The sequence below is a fragment of the Cibotium barometz genome, chromosome 1 (assembly GCF_041138505.1).
Source record: "Cibotium barometz isolate CiBa-2024 chromosome 1, ASM4113850v1, whole genome shotgun sequence".
NCBI classification, from domain to species: Eukaryota; Viridiplantae; Streptophyta; class Polypodiopsida; order Cyatheales; family Cibotiaceae; genus Cibotium; species Cibotium barometz.
Window position 1 is genome coordinate 62744080 of NC_141046.1, and position 9295 is coordinate 62753374.

Consider the following 9295-nt stretch of genomic DNA (forward strand, 5'->3'; position numbering starts at 1 on the left):
GCCACACTTGGGGTTCTAGCCCATGGTGGTGCTAGTGTTTCTCCTCGAAAGGCAGATTCATTTGGACGTGCCGTGTCTAAGGTAGACACCTCAGTGAAAAGGGGCCTTCCTTTCCATGTCATTTCCCTAACCTCTGGCCATTCAAGGATTCTAAAGTTGTTCCCCCATCTATCATGAACACGCTTAGTGAAACCTTCTAGATGCTCTACAATTATTGTATGCGTGACTAGAAGCTCTAAGCTCGGGTACTTAGTGGTTGCATAGTAGGTTTCTTCCACATCCCTATACACCTCTTTAATTGGGTCGTCTTGATAGATTTTAACTACTAGAATTTCTTTTACTATGTCCCATGGGTTTTTCTTGGTCTCTTTTTCTTTTCCCGTTTTTCTATCCTCCCAATTCCTGTCGGAAAACAATTCTTCAAGTAAAGAAATGGGCGTACCAGGTCTACGCGATGTTCCTGGCACATTTGGGTCCTATGGAAGCTCCTTTTTCTACTTTGCTTGTGCGCTAGGTTGAAGTACACCCAAAGCATCCACTTGTTCAGGATTTTTGGTGACCTCGTAGAGCGTACTCCATTTCCACCCATGTACATATCATCTTGGTAGTTTACCCATGGTGTTGGTTCAAATGCAGAATGAATGTCTACAATTTTAACAACAAACCGACTCATTGGATCTTTGTAGATCTCACCGCCATGCGCGTTTGTATACAAAAAATGGAGTCTCATGTTGTCAATCAACTCCCCATCTGGGATTTCAAATGGATTAGCAGAATCTGCCATACCAATGGGTGTGGATGGTCTATTCATGCCAAATGACTCGTTTATGTCCATTGAAATATCACTCTCGGTTCCTGAGAGGCTCTCTGTTTGAGACTCCGAAGATGTCTCGAGAATGCTCTCCAACAACCGATTGAGTGCCGCTCCCTTGAGTGGTTACCCTAGATGGTGCACTAGTGTTATGTCCCCCTAGTATGGTTCCCGAGCGTAGATACATACACAGTGTCCAGTTTTTTTTTAAATATATATATATATATATATATAAATATATATATATATATATATATATTTTTAAACCCTACCTAACCACTAAATGCAACTAACATGAATATGTGTGTAACTATTTTTTTTATTTTTTTATTTTTTTATTTTTTTATTTTTTATTAATTACACAAAAATACTAATTACGCACAAAATTACAAAAATTTAAAAAAATGCAAGTTACACTAATTATGCAAAAAAAAAATTATAAAAAATCAAAAAAATGCAGATTATGCAAAAATGTGGACTCAAAATAAAACACACAATTTACAGATTTTCTTTTCTTTTCTTTTCTTTTCTTTTCTTTTTTTTTAAAAATTATTTTTATTTATTTTTATTTTTTTATTATTATTTTTTTAATTTTTTTTCAAAAAAATGCAAAGAACATGGAAATTAACAAAAAATTAAAAATTAAAAATTAAAAATTAAAAAAAATACTGACCTTATCAGCCTTATCGCCTCCGGGATTTTTGCAGTCGCCTCCTCTTGGCCTTTCGCTTCCATGTCGTCTACTGCTCTCCTTTTGCCGGCCACTTCGCCTTCTTTTTCGGCCAGCTCACCACCGCCTTCAACGGCCAGCTCACCTCCACAGCTGCCTCTGCAGACTTCGCCTGCAGAAGCTGAAACTCACCGCCTTCAACGGCCAACTCACCACCGCCTTCAATGGCCAGCTCACCTCCGCCTTCAACGACCAGCTCACCTCCACAGCCCGCCTCTGTGGCTGCAGCGGCCTCAGCTCTGCAGTCACCCTCGCCACCGTCCACCTCACTGCCTGCTTCTGCGGGTGAAGCAGAGACGGGGCCGCCTTAGCTTCTCCTCCTGGCCAGCCCTCGCCTCCTTTTTCTGCCGGCCTTCTCACCTCCTCGCGGTCAGTCTACCCCACAGGCGAGGACACAGGCCACTTCGCCGCCTCAACCTTCTTTCTCTTTCTTGCTGCGCCTACTCCTTCGCCAGCTTGCAGCCAGTCAGCTTCGCCAGCTCCTCTCCGTCACCTTCTGCAGCTCCCTTTCGCTTCTGCGTCCGTGCGGCCGAGGTGGCAGCCCCTACTGGTGGGCGCAGCCGTTGAGAAGCCCAAGCCCATCGGCCCTCCTCGTGGCTCTAAGGTGAAGATCTTAAGGCCAGAGTCATACTGGTTTAATGGAGTAGGCACTGTGGTTGCTGTTGATCAGGCCCCTGGTGTCCGATATCCAGTAGTTGTTCGGTTTGAGAAGGTGAACTATGCCAACATCTCTACAAACAGTTATGGGCTGGATGAGATTACGCAAGTGTAGTAAGGATGGTTTGTAGGGCTTAGCATGCTTTGCTCGAGCTTGTATATCTGAACTATGGCATACAATGAGTTTTTTTTGGGTGAAAAAAATATATAACAAAAAATAAAAAATAAAATTTGCGACCTTATTCGGCCCCTTCTTTGTCTTTGTAATCTACCTTTTTTCTCTTCTAATCACTAGCTCCGAGATTCGACACTCGTGCTAACCCTAAACCTAAAAACAAAAAGAAATAGTGGTAGTAATACAAGCTTCTCAACCGGTTTTGAGTCTTCTCCCCGACAGCGGTGCCAATGGAGAGACGGAAGACTCTCTCACTTGTAGCATGAGTAGTATGATCCGTGTGTAGCTCAATCCAATGGGATTTGCATCCCTTTCGGAGCTAGGGATTCAACCCGTGTACAGGTGCACAAAAGCTTATCCACGAATGGAGAAAATGCTATGAACACCACTACCTTGACATAGACTTTACACACACAAGCTCAATCTTGCCATTGCTCATTCACTCATCATTCCACTCATTCATGCATCCAATACAAGAAGAAAGCTAAGCTAATGCATACACAAGCTCAAAGCATACTTCATTCTCAAGCTCTTACTTCCCTAGCATGCACACAAACCTTGAAGCTTAATGGAACTTGAATTAAACATGCATTCTCATTCACTACTCAAGCAATGCCTTGTCCATGGATAAGCTACAAGCTATGGAGAAGCTTAAGCTTGAATCCACTACCACACAAAGCCTAATAGAGAATCCACAAGCATCAACAAAGAAGCATGCACACTAGAGAATAGAGATGAGAAGATCTGGGAAGGGCTATGACTCTAGTGCGCCATTAGTTAATCCAGATCAGATTACCGAGAAAGTATTGAAAAAGATGGGGCAATACTACAGACCTTCCTACCGACCCCAACCATCATACATGCATACTGTACCTACAGGCCTTTACGTCTGTGGAGGATGTGGAGGTAGCCATAAAACCGAGCAGTGCCCAACCTTCTCACCATTGGTTGGCAATCAACCAACAAACAAGTGGTGCCAGCTTTGTAAATGGAACTACACACATGTGACTTCGGACTAGGCAATCACATTGCAAGGATACAAAGGGAACAAGCAAACAACTCTGCACCTAGACAGCAATTTGTGATTCATGAGATAACCTTAGTTGCTCAAGAGCAAGCACGGCCGGTGCTAGGAGCTCAACCTCCTCCACCTGGCACAGCTTCCTTTAGATATGTGGAATATGAGAATCCTGAATTAGGTATGGAGATGGTTAGCTCTCAACCATGCTACATCGAAATGGAGCATCCTCTTGTCGAACCCTACTTTGAGAACCCAACCGGACCAAGCCTAGTTCATGACTTTAATGGAGACCCAAGCTCTTTGATGCTTATAGGATCTCAGCCAACCAAGACTCAAGGTTATCCAGGACCATGTCCTACAAAGAGACTATACCCCACGCAACAAACAGGACCATGCTACGAATGTGGTGGACCACATTGGGCGAGAGAATGTCCAAACAAGAAACGACCCCTCTTAGCTAACATAGGCACAACATCTACGTTTCCACCTATAGAGAGGTTTTGCCAAGGGTGTAGCATTGACCATCTACCAAAGGATTGCTTGTTGTTGAAGCCTGCGGATCCGGCAGCACAAAAAGCTAAAGCGCCCCTCAACTATGTTCAAGTGATTCCATCACCCACCACGACATCTGAGGAGGAGAATGAACTAGTGTCGCTAAGAGTAGTGACTAGAGCCCAAGCGCAAAAGAATGTCAAAGAGGTTGTTGAGAAACCCTCTGAGATTAAGGTTCTATCCAAAGATGGAAAAGAGAGAAAGAAATCAACTCGACGTAAACCACGCAGCAAGGGGAGTAAGAAGTTGAAGGAGCAGAAGAGCTCTGATGGAGGAAACTCAATCCCAAAAGAGCTAGAAGGAATGTTGAAAATGAAACAAATCGGAGAGAACACTCTCAAAATGAGCAAAATGGAAAAGCATCCGAGTTTGAGGAAAGCTCAGGAGGATCAGTCCTTGTGGACAAGGTGTACGAGCCTTTAGATGCAGCGCTTCAAGCGTATAATAGTAGGATCACAGCTCTGACCGAGTTGCCTAAGAAGTTGCAAGAATATCCCAACCCTCGTGAAGAGACAATCAACTTGGCTATCCATAAGCAGTTCATTAGGGATACTCAGACTCTAATAGACGGCCCACCACCTATGTACGCAAGAGGACCTGCTTCTCTAAAGCCTAATTTAAAGACAATACCAGAAGCCACGCCAAGCATGGAAAAGGGAAGTGAATTTGTATCTCTACATTTCCCAGAAATGCCTGAAGGAGATGATTTACCTCATACCAATGCAAACGAGTCAAAACCATTGACTACCGTGGATTTTGGAGATGAAATTCCTGAAATAGAGGAAGCAGTAGCAAGGGAGTGTGGGAAGCGGTGCAAAAACAAGTTGAGGATCTAGCATCTTCTGACAAGTCACCACCGTTATCTATAGTAGAATTCTCGAATCAAAGGGTTCAAGAATTAGATGCTTTATCTCTACCAGATGATGCTCAGACTGTTGTCTCAGCTCAGAGCAACAAGCTCACATGCGAGACACTGCCCTCATATTTAGGACTGTACGAAGCACATAGCCAAATCATGCGAGTACCATCAATGACACGACAACCTCATCAGGAACGAGACATAGGGAGTTTACAAGCTTTAATGTCGGCACCAGTTACGTGTACCATTCCACTCACAGAGTTCTTAAAGCTTAGGCCAAGATTGTGGGGAGAAGTGGCTACACAATTAACTGAGCAAGGATTGTGGAACCAGAACATCCAGGTTAAGGAGATGTTGAAGGCAAAGGCTTCTGAGCTAATACTTAAGCAAACAATTCCGGTTCCTGTGAACAAATTTGGTAAGCATTGTGAAGACGACGAAGGAAATACTACGCTTCTTGTGGAGATCAATAAGATTGAATCTATAGCTATTCTAGATAGCGGAGCAGGGGTGAGTATAGCAACAAAAACTGTATGGGAAATGTGGGAAAAACCTGCAATTAGAAGTACAAGGATGAGTTTGCAATTGGCAGACGAAAATCTAGAGAGTCCCATAGGATTGCTTGAGAACGTTATAGTCAAGTCTTGTGGCATTGAGTACGGACATACCTTTGCTATCGTAGACTTTGGCAAGAACACAAATTACGAAGTGATCCTAGGAAGGCCATTCATGCGCCAATTCAAAATGATTCAAGACTGGGGTTACAATTACTTGTACCTCAGACATGAAAATGTAACCACGAGGGTGAATCTGAAAAACCATGCTTATCGAGATGTGACGCACTCTCCTGTGGATGAGTTTGATTCCGCTTCTTCAGAAGCATCGGGAGCAACTATGTCTAAAGGAAGAGCTGATCTACGGATCTGTGGAGCATCTTGTCGAGACTTGCAAACTAGAAATGTTACCATAGACAGAAGTGTGACGGATGAGGCGTATATCCCAATACCTTTTCCTCAGAGCTTGATAGATCCCTTAGAATGGAACCATGTTTTAGCTACCATAGACACTTGTGCATTGCCAAGGCAAACACAGTTCTGTGATCCAGATGGGTATGACATTATTCCCGTAAGAATGCTAAGACCGATCTATGCAGAGGAACCTCAAGAAGCCCCTAGGTATGAAGCAAACAAATCATTATTGCTAGGAGATATGGTATCTTTAGAGGAAGTATCCCCTACTGTGATAGAGACATCCTCAAAAGATCTAATGATTTGGGTGAATAATGACAATGACAATACACAAGGATGGCATGTGCCAACATCTCTCTTATATGCACAAGGCTATGGAAGGGGGGAAGCACATAGAATTCAAATCTGGTTACCTGAAGCAGCTCGCAAGGCAAGACCCAATGCTGCCAAGTAACATCCAAGGAATACAAAGCTAAAGAGGAGGTTCACCAAAACCAACAGTTCCACCTCCAACAAAACCACTCAATAAACAACGGTGGATCCCAAAGAAGGTTCTGCAAGCACAAGGCTACTATGAGGGTGCTACTACCTTGTGGCTACCAAAAAAGAATGCTGGGACTACTGCAGCAAAACATAATTATGTTCCTGAATCTACTCAAGAACAAAAGCAGTCAATACCACCTCACTTACAGAAACCAAATCAATACTGGAAACCACGCCTTACCAAGCCTGAAAGAGTCCAGGTGGAAACGCAAGCTGACGCATCAATCGGACATCATCAGAAGGTCTCAAACAAGAAGGGATACTCCAAACTGACATGGGAAGAAAAAGGCAAGTGGGTACCTTTACCCACTTCTATCTTAGAGGCAACACATCAGAAGGAGGACATTGCAACCGAATCAAGCTCAGAGTCTATTCCTCAAAACACAAGCAATGTCAAAGTTTGTCTTACAAAGCCGACAACTTTCAATCAAGCTCCTACACAAGTAGACTCCGTGACTATCAAGGAAAGAACGTTCTTCCTACAACTCCAACTATTTGGAATGTCGTCGGCATTCTACTCTTTCCCTAATCAAATTCCACCCCCAGTGCAAGACTAGCACTTGTACTCTCTTAATAAGAACTAGAAGCCAGGGCACTTTTTCCCATTGGGTTTTTCCCCTCGGCCAAATCTGGTGTTTAGCTCCAATGTTTTTTTTTGTCTTTTTAATTTTCTTTCTCTTTAGTTTGTTTTCTCAGAATAAAACAGATACAAGCACCAAACTACATCTTCCGCTTCAGTACCGCAACTGACAGTCATACAATCAAGTACAAACAATTCTTCAACAACCAGCGCTTTAATAGAAACAGGTGAACTCATGCCAATCTCTAGTGTTTTCTGTATTTTTCTTGTTGCTTGATTGTTTATAAATTTTACTTTACTAAGAATGGCAATATGCATTTCCTTTGGTCTAGAGTAGGGATAGCATTTTAGTAGCTTTAGACTTGATAGTGTAAGTTTGATCGTAATTATTTTTACCTGTTTAGCAATACAATTGTTTTGTGCTAAAGGTAGAGTTCCAGACCTAGGACAAAGAGACTAAATTAATCATAGGACCGTCAGTGGATATCTTGCCCTTACTAGGACATTGCTTAGGGACAATCTAATAAACCTTCCATAACAAAAATTGGTATGACAAATATAAAAGAAAAGTGTATATGTTTGTGGACTATTGCCTTGTTATTCATGGTAGGCGAGGGAGGTCTATACCTTTCCCAGACCAATGGTAGGCGAGGGAGGTCTATACCTTTCCCAGACAATGCCTTGTGTGGCAAAAGGAATAGCCATACCGCGGGTGCGCAAACATACTCTTGAAGAAAGCCCTGTCCAAAAAGAAAGAAAGAAAGAAAGGGAAAAAAAAAGAGGATAGAAAGGCACCAAGAGAAATGCTTGTCTAATCCAGGATGGTCGTCGTTGTGCTTAAAATAATAAACCTTACACTAAGCAATATCAATAGTCTGCCAATACATAATTATGTTAGATTTATTAGTGTTGAACCGACAACTTTGACTTAGCATAGGCTAGGTATACTACTTGATAGTCCCTCGATTAACTGTTGTCTTTTGCCTTCTAGGAAAAGAACAATACATTTGGCATAAAACATTCTTTACTTTAGTTAGCTGCAAGTAGTAATTATTAAGGCTTGAACAAACCTATTCAATCTCTACACTGCTTCAATGTTTCCTTCCTCTAGCTAATTGGACGTTTATTGCCATGTCTTATTCAGTAAAATTGCTTGTTTCGTTATTGTCTGTCAGTACTTTTGTTGCCAAAAAAAAAAAGAACACACAAACCACCTATCGTTTTGCTTGCACAGGTACACACTGGAGATTCTACTCTTCCTTGGCATCTACGCGCTCGAGGACGTGTGCAAAATAGGAAGGGGGAGTGTTGCGTGACGAGTGGTGATCAATGCAAGGATGCAACACAAAGATGCAAGCAGGAAAACAAGAGACTTGACATTCTTATTTAGGGCTCTTGTAAAAAGTTCCAAGTTGTAGGTGAGTGTGGGAGTGGGAGTGGGCTTGAGAATAATCCCACATGGGAAGTTTTGGGAGTTTTAGGAGTTTTGTATAAAAAGTGGCTCATTTGAGAGCTTATGGACACTTTGGGCTACACTCATATTTGAGCTCTCTTGAGACTAGCTCTCCCTCTTGTTCATAGAGGTGCAAGCTCTTCTCTCTCCCCATCTACACTATTGTATGAGCAATGCTCTTCTATTCAATGCAATGAGATGATGTTTTTCTCTCTTCTCATCTCTATTCTCTAGTGTGCATGCTTCTTTGTTGATGCTTGTGGATTCTCTATTAGGCTTTGTGTGGTAGTGGATTCAAGCTTAAGCTTCTCCATAGCTTGTAGCTTATCCATGGACAAGGCATTGCTTGAGTAGTGAATGAGAATGCATGTTTCTTTCAAGTTCCATTAAGCTTCAAGGTTTGTGTGCATGCTAGGGAAGTAAGTGCTTGAGAATGAAGGATGCTTTGAGCTTGTGTATGCATTAGCTTAGCTTTCTTCTTGTATTGGATGTATGAATGAGTGGGATGATGAGTGAATGAGCTATGGCAAGATTGAGCTTGTGTGTGTAGAGTCTATGTCAAGGTAGTGGTGTTCATAGCATTTTCTCCATTCGTGGATAAGCTTTCGTGCACCGGTACGGGTTGAATCCCTAGCTCCGAAAGGGATGCAAATCCCATTGGATTGAGCTACACACGGATCATACTACTCATGCTACAAGTGAGAGAGTCTTCCGTCTCTCCATTGGCGCCACTGCCGCGGCGGGGAGAAGACTCAAAATCGGTTGAGAAGCTTGCATTACTACCACTAATTCTTTTTGTTTTTAGGTTTAGGGTTAGCACGAGTGTGGAATCTCGGAGTGATTAGAAGAGAAAAAGTAGATTAGTGAATAAGGAGGAGAGGCGCGGATAAGGCCGCAGGGGGTTTATTTATTTTTGTTTTTTTTCAACGAAACTGCAATGTGGAGA

The 9295-nt window shown here is 42.5% G+C and overlaps 1 pseudogene; it reads left to right on the top strand.

Moving 5' to 3' along the window:
• Positions 1 to 1705: 1705 nt before the first annotated feature.
• On the top strand, positions 1706 to 2389 carry LOC147642294 (photosystem I reaction center subunit IV, chloroplastic pseudogene; annotated as a pseudogene).
• The last annotated feature ends 6906 nt before the right edge of the window (positions 2390 to 9295 follow it).